We start from the raw sequence: 12,892 nt of genomic DNA on the forward strand, positions 1-12,892 counted from the left end.
CACCATCCGAGTAGCTGCCACAGAGACCCTAGGTTCGCAAAGCGTAACGTATGTATTCTCTAGCCCTTGATGAAGAAAGATCTTCCAAACCCTGGACTGGCACATGAAGCGGGTCTGATTATCCCATTGTACGGATGCAGAAACTGAGGCACAGAAAACCTAACTTACTCAGCCCAGGTGCTACAGCTAGGAAGCTGCAGAGCTGGGATCTGGACCCAGGCGGTCTGACCCCAGAGCCGTGCACTTATCACTCTATCACTTTGCATCCAAGCAGAATCTGTGTCTTCTGGAGGTGAGGCTCAGGTCAGTGCAGGTGGGAAGAGGGAAGGCTCAGCATCCGGTGATAGGGCAGAAGAAGCCCTTCATCCACAGGTGCCCGGAGGCCCGCATTTCAGGCCTGCTTCCCGCACAAGGATGCTCGCCAGTGGAGGCAGGAGTCTTGGTGAGAGAGCAGGGGCTGTGGGCCCCTCCCTGGGCCCAGGGATACCTCGTCTAACTTGACTCCAGGCCAGTGGATACGACAGCCATTTCTGGCCCCATGCAGAGGCTCCACTGGACCTCACTGGGTGGGGCGCCGTGAGTAGGCCTGGCAGCCAGCAGCAAGGAGGTCACCGTGACCGCGGCCGTGACCGCGGGCTGGCTGCGGCACCCCTGAGGAGTGGGCTCAGAAGCCAGGGCTGAGGCAGGCGAGCATCAGGTTACAGAGGGTGCGCTCCTGGCTCCTGTCCTTACTGGGCTGGGGTGGCTGCAGCCAGCGGGGATGGGAACTTGTGGTGTGTGCCGGCCCAGGCACCGTGGAGAGCTGCTGCTTCCTCGGAGGAGGAGGAGGCAGGAGGGGTGGGGGCTGTGTCCTCCCATTCATGGAATTGACCGGACTCAGCATGATGTCACAGGCAGGAACACTTCCTGCGAGCCTGAGGTTGCTGCTGGCTTTGTCAAAGGTGAGGCCAGGAGCATCTGGAGTCAACAGCCACCCATCCCCCCTACCCCCCGGGGGAGCAAATGCTCACAGCTTAGGGTTCTGGCCAGCTCCTTCCTGCCTGGCACCCAACCCCAGGGCTTGTGTTCCTGCAATGCCAGATGGGCCCTCTCTCTTCCTCCACGCACCGTCCCAGGCCGGGCGCCAATGTCACCATCTCCATCAAGCCTTCCTATACCCTCCCTTGCCCCAGGAAGTTGGAGCCCCCTCTATTCTAGAATATTCATCTCCTGATAGAATTTTTATCCATTGGACTGTCTTTCTCACTAAGCAGTGAACGCTCGAGGGCAGGATGTCTTATCTCTTTGTCCTTTGATGGGGACAGGACTGAGGACAGGGATGGCATTTAGGGAAAGTTTACGGAACTAATTAAAAACAATAACAATCATAATAATGGCTGATAATTGTTGAGCACTTATTGTTTCAAGGGATTCTGCGAAGCACTTCCAAATATAGAAACTGAGGTACAGAGTTCTCCTTGTCCACTAGTAACTGATAGGCCCAGGGCTGCCCCCAGTGCTTGGGTACATACCTGCCAGGCTCACTGTCTTTCAGAGGGAAGCTCTTGCTCAGAGGCCAAGTCTACTTGCCCCAGAAGAAGCCCCTGCCAGTCCTCTCTGGCTTCCTTCCCAACCAACCTGCTCAGCTGAAGGGCCCTCTTGTGCCAGGACAGACTGGACAGGGTGGGGGAGAACCACCTCGTGCCCACACCCCATGGAGAAGCAGCCACTGGGGTCACGAGTTCCCGACTCCAAGGGACAATGACTCCGGTTTGCCGATCACAGAAATGTTTGTTCTCGATGGGCCTCTGTTCTTAAACCACTACCTCATTGCTCTTCCGATCTCCCTTCTGAGCCCCTTGAGTTCCAAACCCAAGTGTGCCACAGCCCCCAGAACATCTAAGGACAGAGCCACGTCACACTCAACGACCTGCACCCTAAGGGGAAAGCACAATGAGACCCCAGCCTCTGCCGGGGGGTTGCAAACTCGGGAGAGAGACCCGCACCGGACAGAGACATGTGGCTCGTCAAGGGTCTGGATTAGATCAGCATGGGGGAGAAACAGATCAAGAATCGAAGCAGCTGGAGCATGAGAAGGAGCTGGGCGAGAGCTGGGGCAGCATGAGCACCGCCCCCACCCCACGTCCCCCCCCCCCCGTCTCTCAGCCCTTCTTCCTCCCATCCCAGACTACGGCAGGAGGATGTTGCCAAAGGGCAGGCTGGACCATGGCATTTCCTGCTCAGAAGCCTCTGGAGGCTGCCCATCACCTTGGCTACACTTCTCAAGTCACAGGACTTGGCCCGTGGTACCAACGTTAGCTGCGTGGGAGCCCGCCGCCCCGCACGGAGCGGCACCACTGTGTCTGCGCTGCCCGTGTCTCTGCTTCTCTCACCTTCCACTTGTTACAAACCAGACAGGCGTCTCCTTCAGCGACTGGTTCAACAAGCACGTATTCATTCGACAACTGTTTACAGAGCACAGCCTTCGTGTCCAACAGCTGCCACAAAGTCAATGGTTTAAGACCACAGGATGGTCTGCCCTTGCCAGTCCAGAAGCCAGAACCGTGAAAGAGTGCTACAGGCTACCATCAACGGTCAGCCAGGCTTGCGCCCCCCTGCAGGCTGTTCCCCTGCCCTTTCCGGCTTCCCAAACTGCACTCCTCGGCTCCTGGCCCCTGCCTCCACCTTCAAAGCCGGCGGCTTCTCCAGACCCTTAATCTCATCTTCAAAGTGTCCATTCATGCCCTAGGAAGGAGCATTCACAGGTTCTAGTGATCAGGACGTGGATGTTTTGGGGACAAGCACTGAGGGATTGTAAGGGCTGGGGGGCGCATCTCGGAGTTCAGTAGACAAAACTCCCTGAGCTCATGGAACCTACGCGTGCCTGGGTGGACAGTCACACACAAAAACCATCAATAAGAAGCGTAAATAGATTACACAACATGTCAGAAAGCGAGAAGTGCTCTAGAAGAAAAAACATGTGGGGCAGGATAAGGAGGGACTGGGAATTCACAGGGGGCCATGTGCAGGGTTATTAGTCAGGGGAGACCTTGCAAAGCCGTCATCTGAACAGCTTGAGGAAGAACAGTGTTGCAGGCAGAGGGAAAGGGTCATCAAAGAGTTTCCTCTTAAAATAAGTAATTATTGGGCACCTGGGTGGCTCAGTGGGTTAAGCCGCTGCCTTAGGTTCAGGTCATGATCTCAGGGTCCTGGGATCGAGCCCCGCATCGGGCTCTCTGCTCAGCAGGGAGCCTGCTTCCTCCTCTCTCTCTGCCTGCCTCTCTGCCTGCTTGTGATCTCTCTCTGTAAAATAAATAAATAAAATCTTAAAAAAAAATAAGTAATTATTTTATTAATTATTATTGTATGATTTATTGATATGTATTTATGGAATTTATAGATTTTCTACGTTTGTTTCTCTATTATTTTTAATTATTTGATATAATGATTAGTCATTAGTAAAATATCACTCCACCTTGAAAAGAAATGAAGTACTAATATTCACTATAATGTAGATGAGGCTTGAAACCATGACATTAAGTGAAAGAAGCCAAAGACAAAAGACTATAGACTTTATGATTCCACTTCTATGAAGTGCCAAGAAGTGCCTGCAGAGAGAAAAAGTGGATTCGTGGTTGCCAGGGTCAGCTGTTTCATGGGTACGGGGCCACCTCTGGGGACGACAAAAACGCTTCAAAACTGGAGAGAGAGAGGGCACCTGGGCGGTTCAGTGGGTTGAGCCTCTGCCTTCGGCTCGGGTCATGATCCCACGGTCCTGGGATTGAGTCCCGCATTGGGCTCTCTGCTCAGTGGTGAGCCTACTTCCCCCCCTCTCTCTGCCTACTTGTGATTTCTCTCTCTGTGTGTCAAATAAAAAAAATAAAATCTTTTTTTTTAAAGATTTTATTTTTATTTATTTGACAGAGAGAGATCACAAGTAGGCAGAGAGGCAAGCAGAGAGAGAGAGGAGGAAGCAGGCTCCCCGCTGAGCAGAGAGCCCGATGCGGGACTCGATCCCAGAACCCTGAGATCATGACCCAAGCCGAAGGCAGCGGCTTAACCCACTGAGCCACCCAGGCACCCTAAATAAATAAAATCTTAAAAAAAAAAAAAACAAACAAACACAACTAGATAGAGAGGAACATAAGAAATGCCGCGGAACTACACACTTGAAATTGGTGAACTTTGTGTTATATGAATTTTGCTTCAATAAAAAGCTTGAAAAATAAATCTACTTAAAGAAAAAGGATGATGTGAAACTATGAAGAAAAAAGCCAGCGGCACTGAGCGCAGGAGAGCAGAAACTTCTGGGGGGCGGGAGTGGAGGTGTTCAAAGGTACCCGAGGCCGGTGACGAACCGGCTGGATTTGCTCTATTTCTCATCTTCGACGGCAGGGCAAGCACAGCTGTTGGCTTTCCTCTTTGCTGTCTGTTTTTTGCTGTTGTCATTGTTGTTTTCGACCAAACATGGTGTTTTATGCACTTCTTTTTGATGCATGATTTTGTTCAATTTTTTAAAATCTCAGAAAAGGGAGAAAAGGACGAATGGGTAGAGAGATAGGTATGGTGTAGATATTAACAGAATCCGGAAAGCTACATGGTGTTGCAGGAAATGCCCCGAAGAATGCAATGTCACTCTGGCTCTGTCCCTTCCCTCCTCCACCGAGGCAGCCCCTAGGAGATGGCCGGCCAAGCATCCCTGGGGTGGGGGTGGGGAGTTCCCGGACAGGACCTATCTCCCCACGAAGCTGCTGCCACCTCCCAGCCAGCTTGGGAATCCTTTTGGCTTCTTCTCTCCCAGGGCAGGACCAGCCCAGGGTGGAGGAGGGGCCTGGATCAGCAGGATTCCTGAGCCATGTGCTTTAACTGCAGGCTACGGCCTGAAGGAGACCCATTGTGCCCAGTTGGAAACTGGACAGAGCAGAGGAGAAGGTGAGACAGAGCTGATTGTTCAAATGTTCCCTCACCGCCGCCCCCCCCCCACCCCAGGAACAGTCCAGGAGGAATCTTCCCAGCAGCCTGCTCCCGTCTCGCTGGCCCGACCTGCAGCTGTTTGTTTGACAGATGGTTGTGTGACGGCGCGGTTTGTGGACGGACTGCCTGGGTCAGGAATCCCATGGTTGTCTTTGGTTCTTTCTGAGTAATGTTCTTCAAAATACAAATTCGGGTTGTACAAGAATTGACACACGTGGACAAGAGTGATACACGTTGTGTTAGAAACCTTGTGTGCAAGGGCCAAAAACCTAACTCAGGTTGGACTGAGGAAAAAGAACTAAGGGGCGCCTGGGTGGCTCAGTGGGTTAAAGCCTCTGCCTTCGGCTCAGGTCGTGATCCCGGGATCCTGGGATGGAGCCCCGCACCGGGCTCTCTGCCCAGCAGGAAACCTGCTTCCCTTTCTCTCTCTCTGCCTGCCCCTCTGTCTACTTGGGATCTCTGTCCAATAAATAAATAAAATCTTAAAAAAAAAAAAAAAAAGTTAGCTCATGGGCTCACATTGGACATACTTGGGTAAGTGTCTTTTGTTGACCCAATCGCTGTAACCAAAGGGATACGACACCATGATTGGCCAGATCTGGACCACATGCTTATTTCTGCACTGGGGAGTCACCTCCCCCGCTCCCCCACCCCCAAACTACACTGACAGCAGAGTTAAGGAGTGACTGCCCACAAGCCACCAGGGGATGGCTGTCACAAAAAGGAAGAACACATACTGGTCCAGCACAAACAACAGAAACCTGCTACACAGCGCGGAAAATTGGAAAAAATCTCAGAGAAGCACACAGAAGAAAATAAAGGCCAGACATTATACCACACTGATAAGAGACCTTGATAGACCTTCTGGGTTCTCTTTTCATACACAAGGGAACTCGGTCACACTCAGAACATGCTCTAAACCAGCAGCATGACCGTGATTCAAGCAAGAATGTGAGAAAGAGAAGAAAAGCAAAGGGATCTTTGCTGAGACACTGGGACTAGCTACCCATGGTTCCCTGAACCTCCCACTGACAGGCAGTCATCAGATCCCCACCAAGCTCAGAACAAATCTCTGCCTCCTGGAATACCTCCGGTCACCCATCCATCCGTTGCCCATTCATCCATCCACGTATCCATCCATTCATCCGTCCACCTCACCACCTGCTGACCCAATAAGCTCCAAAGTCAGACTACCCGGTCCTGGCACCTGGTTCAAATCCAGGGCCCAAGAGTTCCCAGCTGGTTGACTTTGGTCAAGTTCGCCCATCCACGCCCCAGTCTGCTCCTTTGTAAAGAGGGGCCACTAACAGTTTCTACTGCCTAACATTGTTTTGAAGATAAAAACGAGACAATGCAGATACTAAGTGCTTAGCTGAGGGTCTGGCTCACAAAAGTTTCCCAGTAGGGTTTTCTAAGGTTGGGTTACTGCTGTTTTCACAACATGAGGTATTTACCATGATCAGACATTCTCCAGGCTGCATACAGGTAGCTGAAGGGGCTAAGGTCGACCAAACACTGCCAACTCCAACTTTTCCCTCTTTGCTGCCCTAGGGGCAGGTTCCCTCTACAAAGAACTGTGAGGACCATAGGAAAATGTCCTCTGGGACTTACTGATAAAAGAAGCTGCTGTATCTTTTTTCCTCTAATTAATTTCTTTCTTTTCTTTCTTTCTTTCTTTCTTTCTTTTTTTTTTTTTTTTTGAGAGAGAGAGAGGGAGGGAGCATGTGTGTGGTGGTAAGGGGGTGTCAGGCGGGGCAAAGGGAGAGGGAGAAAGAATCCCTAGTGGGCTCCATACCTAGCACCGAGCCTGACACAGGGCTCAAACTCAGGGCCCTGAGATCATGACCCGAGCCAAAATCAAGAGTTGGATGCTTATCCAACTGAGCTACCAAGGCATCCCAGCAAATGCTGTATCTCAAAAAACAAACAAATTAAAAAAAAAACTCAAGGAACAAAAAACAAAAAATTACCACACACACACACACACACACACACGCACACACACACACACAGCAGCTCAGGGTTTGTGACTCCTGAAGGTTCTCAAGGCAGTTGTCCAGCCCTGGGATCAGCTATTGCTGACGGAAACTTCCGGGCTTATAGCTGGACACCTGAAAAACCACCAAATCGGACCATGGGAGAATCCCATTTTAATGCAGATCTGGGGAGAGGGACAGACAAGTGCCAATCCTGCCTTGACATCCTTGGTGGACCGTTGATGGAAATGGACAGGCTCACAGAACACCTCAGGAACCAAGAGTCTCTCCTCTTCGCTTCTTTCCCCTGGGGCAGAGATGTCCAGAGAGAGGGGAAGATTTGGGAGCTCACTAGCTGGTTCTCCAGATGGAAAACTGCATTTGGATTTCTGGGCCAAGGCTCGAGATCTTGAAATAAAGTCCTGGGCCCTCATGGGTAATGGCAGCAGCTCGGGAAATCGGGGGGCGCTGTGGATGCCCCGAGCCAGCCAGCTGCCTCTGGAGACTTTACACTGAGTCTGAAAAGAGGGGGAAAGAATCAGGGCTTGCCCAGGGCCCTGAGTCAAGGGTCCTTTCATGGCCAGAGGAGGGCCGAGCCCAAAGTCAGGGTCAGGAGTCAATCTGTGGTCAGGATCAGGGTTCAACCCATGATAGGGCCAGGCCCAGTTAGTGACCAGGCTCTGCTTTTCCGGCTTGTGGTGGAGGTTGCTCCCTTGCCGGCAGGCGTTTCTGGAGGTGTTCTTCACCTTCTCCTGGACCCGCTCTGCTATCTCCACGCCTTTCCCTGATTGTCTTCCTCCTTGGAGGCTCCCGGCGCCAGACCCAACCACCCTCATTCGTCCTTGGCCACATCACCCGCCATCCCCCAGGACCCTGCTGCCTTCCCCTGACGATGTCAGCGCAGGCTGCCTAGTTTTCTTCTTGTAGTTATGCTTTCTCCGTTGTGACAGACCCTCTAGCTCACACCAGCTTCAGCCACGGAGCTGAACATTGGCACTCACTGAAACGAGACGTGCGGATGCGTCCAGCCCCAGGCACGGCTGCACCCAGACGTCCCGCTGGTCACGGGGCTTCCTCCATCCCTCGCCCCCACTGCCCGCATCTCCTTGCCTTTATTCCCAAGACCACTTCTCCCCATGCAGCAGGGAGATGGACTCTGACATCCGCCCCCCGACACACACACACCCTCCACAAACCTATATTACTCTGATCCATTCACATCTAAAGAAACGAGATTCTCCTCACCCAGCTTACATAGATCAAACTCACCAAGAGAGTCTGATCGGACCTGCTTGGGTCACATGCTCCGTTCTGAGCCAATCACTGGGGCCAGAAGGTGAAGCGCTCTCGCCGGGGGAGTCTGGCTTTCCTACCCATCCTTGAGGAGGGGGAGTTCCACGGAAGTCACGGAGATCCCCAAAGAATGGTGGCCACACAGACAAGCATAGATCCTCACCTTGAGCCACTGGACCTTGAACTAGGAATGACCCACTGAAGCGGAAGACCTCCCAACTCCACGAGTCCCTCCAAGTCCCACTGCTTCCGTCTCCATTCCTTCACAGCCACCCGCCCCCCAAGACGACACCACGGGCACGATCTTCCCTCCCATCCGTCCACCCTTCCTGCTCTGTGCCCCCTCCCCCCAGGCTTCTTGACCCAACCAAATCTCCAGACCCCTTCACCCTTCCCGAGACTCCCAGCTCATCAGTCCTCCTCCTCGTCTTCTTTCCTTCCATCCTGCTCGAACCTTCCAACCGCCATCATCTTCCTCTGTCCACCCTCCCAACCCTGTTCAGTCCAGACAGGAGCTCCTCCTTCGGGCTAGTGAGCTCACCACTGGGGACAGTCCTGTAATTGCTGCCCAGCGTACATGTGGATGGCAATGGGATTACTTAGCGTGGAGCTTCTAAAACTTAGATGCGCCCGTGGTTCACTTGGGGATCACATGTAAAATACAGCTGCTGACTTCTTAGGTCTGGAGTGTGCACTTCCAAGTGGCTCCCAGGTGAGGCCACTGCTGCTGGTCCTCAAAACACATTGGGAAGCGGACAGCTTTTAGTAATTCTTTTTGACTTTGGTGTTCCTCCTCCTTCCCTCTGGGGAAGAACATCCCAGGGCACTTGTTAAATATAAAGATTATCGGGTCTCTCCATAGGAATTTCTGATTAAGTAGGTATGAATTGAAGGCCTAGGGACTTCACGATTTTAACACATTCCAAGTGACTCTTATCTTCCCGGGGGATTGGGAAACACTGCTGCCTCATGGTCATTTGGGTTGAATGACTCATTTTGGCTTCCATGACTTCTCTGTCCTCCACAAGCTCCACACCTTCCCCAGCTCCCTCACCTTCAGCAGGTGAGCTGGCCCCTACCTCCCAGCGAAAACCTAGGTGCGTCGGCATAAGCTTCTCTGCCAATAAGGCTGAGTCACACCCTCTCTTCTCTTTGTTCTTTTCTCTCTAGTCTTGGAGAAAGAGGCACCTCGTCCACCTCAGCCTGTCCCACCTGCTTGCCTCAGCCCCCTTGTCTGCCCACAGCTCCCTTTCTTGCTTCTCGGCAGTTCTCATGACCCCTTCTCTGCCTGTGTAAATGCTCTTGTCCTAGAATTCTCTACTCATTCATACCCTACCACCTCCAAGGAGTGGTACAGTCGTATCATTTAAAAAGTGACATTTTTGTCAGTAAACTTATTTTTTAACACATTTAGAGAGAATTTTTATTTCAAAATGATTTTCGATTTATAGGTGAGTCACAAAAATAGTAAAGTTCCCGTAGACCCTTCATCCAGCTTCCCTCAATGTTAGTGTCGTACGGACCCAGGGCACATTTGTCAAAACGAAGAAATCGACATTGGTACTCTACGTTGAGCTAAACTACAAACTGTACCCTATTCCTCCAAGTTTTCTGCTAGTCTCCAAAACTAGTATATTTTTAGTCAGACAAAGCCCATCACTCTTTTAAAAATTAGGCGGCGCAATTATAAAAAGAGAAAAAAATCATGGTCACCAAAGCCACCATCTGGACACAGTTACAGCTAACATTGTGTTCTTCCCCTGCCATGTTTTATCCATGTCAATCTTTTTACTAAAGATTTTATTTATTTAGTTATTTAGTTAGTTAGAGAGCAGGGAAAGGGGCAAAAGGAGAGGGAAAGAGGGAATCTTAAGCAGACTCCTTGTTGAGCATGGGGCCCTACATGGGGCCTGATTTCCCCGACCCTGAGATCATCACCTGAGCTGAAATCAAGAGTCAGACACTTAACTGACTGAGCCACTCAGGTGCTCCAAATCTTTTTTTTTTTTTTTTAATAAAAATATAGTCACCCTTCCCTTCAGTGTACTTTTCCCACTAAATACTATATTATAAATGGCCCTCCATGCTTGGAACTGTAGCTCCAGATCGTAATTTTTGTTTTATTGAAATTTTTCTTTTTTTCCTCAAAATTCTTCTGGAAAAACCTGGTTGGGGGCGCCTGGGTGGCTCAGTCGATTAAGCATCTGCCTTCAGATCGGGTCATGATCCCAGGGTCCTGGGATCGAGCTCTGTGTAGGGCTCCCTGCTCAGCGGGAAGCTGGCTTCTCCCTCTGCCTCTGCCACTGCCCCTGCTTGTGCACTCGCGCGTGCTCTCTCTCTCTCCCTCTCTCTCTCTCAAATCAGTAAGTAAATAAATAAAATCTGGGGGGAGGGGAAGCCTGGAGGTATTCTATCCAGTTCCTGGTTCCTCCCCATCTTCTTTGCTGGCTTCCTGGCCGCCATTTTCCCTCTGCCAGTGTCAGTTCTCCGTGGTTTTCTCTTTGTTCCATTGTTCTTGCTCCGTTGCACAGTCCGTCATCCCCTGCTTATTTGCAGTTCTAATTCTACATCTTTCTATAATTCTCTGGCAGCTCCAAGTCAACACATTGGGTTGCCCTATAGCCATTTCTACATCAACACCCTTCAAGAGTTTCTATGTTCAGGGTGGCTTAGATAGCTGAGCCCTCCCCCACTCTTGGTTTCAGTTCAGGTCAGGGTCTCAAGGTAGTGGGATGGAGCCCTGCGTCGGGCTCAGCACGCAGTGGGGAGTCTGCTTGAGATTGTCTCTCTCTCCCTCTCCCTCTGCCCCTCGTCACCCCCCTTCCCTACACTCACAGACGCACACTCCCTCCCTCTCTCTCACTAAGAAAAAGGCTCTATGCTCAAAATTGAACTTGGTCCCTTCCCCCTGCCCCCAAATATGTTCATCTTCCCAAAATGTCAGCTGGCAGCACTTCCATCTACGCACTCAGTCAGGCAGTACCACCCGGAAGTCACTCTGCCCCCCACCCCTCACCCTAATCCAATCAGCCACCAAGCCCTAAATGACAGGCAGGCTTCAAAAGACAGTTGCCTCAATGCAGTGGACCTGAGCCGGAACTTACATGTCTACACCCAGGGACAGAAGTCTTCATTGGAGGCTCTTCCAAACCTCCTTTGGCCTACATTCCCCTATACTTCGTCCTGGGACAGCCCTGTTATTTAGCTTTTTCCTTGATATCTGGGTAATACCTTTTATTTTGGATGTTTTACTGGGATTAGATAGCAGGGGCGAGTGCTCTGATTTTTACCTTTTCACGGCAGCCTTAGGCCAGGCCTTACCTACGGAAGCAGCATGCCAGGGAAAACCCAGTTATTCTGTGCCACAACTCAGCCACAGACATCTGGAAAGGCCCAGGCCCAGGAGTGGGGCCTTCACTTGCTCCAGGCTGGAACACACCCGGGGCTCTAAGAGATAGCTGAAGCTATACCTCCAGACTGGGGCCAAGGTTTTGCTCCTGCTATCTTCCCCAAATGCACTCCAGATAATAAAAACAAGCCTAGATAGGAATCGTTAAAGTTGATAAAACTTTTACTATATGCCAGACGCCAGAGCTGATGTGATATCCTCATAATAACCACCTTTAATCCCCACAGGGGCCTAGGAAACCAGTTTTATGCCCATTTTATAGAAAAGGAAACTGAGGCTCTGAGATCTTTGGCTCCAAAGTCCATAGGTTTAAACACTTCCTACACTCTAGGGTAGGGACTCATGGGTGCAGAACCCCAGCCATGGAAGCCTCAGCGACAGACATGCTGCTTTCCTTTGGCCTGATGTTTCTTTGTACCATATCAGAGGGTCTGCCCAGGTTTCAGCCCCTGAGCACTCCTTGCCACCATCAGGCAGATCCCCCTGCAGGCCTCCAGACCTCAGGGCACCAGCCCAAGCTAGAACTCAGTTCTCTCTACCCTAGGAGCTACTTTGCTCACTGGAGCTGCAGGGAAGCTCCACCCACCAGCGTTCCAACATTCTTGCAAATCACCGGCTGCCATCTTTGGCCTGGTTCCCTGACGCCGGCCATTCATTCTTTCAGTGAATATTTACTAAGCAATCAGTGACAGGCACTGGGCAGGAGGCAAAAACTGTGCCTAGCACTGTGGCTCATATATACTTGGCTCCCCATCAAATTTTTTTGAATGAATGAATAGCAACTGCCATGCTCTGTAGACGACACCCCGCAGGGGAAGACAGATCCGTAAACAGAGTGAGAACCCCAGGTGGTGAGGTCTACCGCAGGCAGAATGCAAGAAGTTCTAAGACCACAGCCTAGGGTAGCTACGTGGGAGGACTTCCAGGAACATTTCCTGGAGGAAGCGAGGTTTAAGTGGAGGCCCGAGGCATGGCTTGGTGGGCCCAGTGAGGAAGGATGAGGCAAAGGGAGCATGGGGCTTATTAGGAGGAAAAACTCCACCCCACAGACGGAGAATAGGGAAGGGCACCACTTACGGCAGGTCAGAACCATTCAAGAATTTCCGTAGATATACTGAGCTTCAGCCAGGGGAAGAGTAGGGACCGTCCAGCCACGATTCATTCCAGGCAACTGAAAAGCCCATTCAAGGAGCCGGTGGAAGGGGCCCAAAGAACCCCATGATCTCTGCAAGCTCTGAGCACACCAGCTGGGGACAGCCGT

The sequence above is a fragment of the Mustela nivalis genome, assembly GCF_964662115.1.
Source record: "Mustela nivalis genome assembly, chromosome: 19".
In the NCBI taxonomy this organism is placed as follows: Eukaryota; Metazoa; Chordata; class Mammalia; order Carnivora; family Mustelidae; genus Mustela; species Mustela nivalis.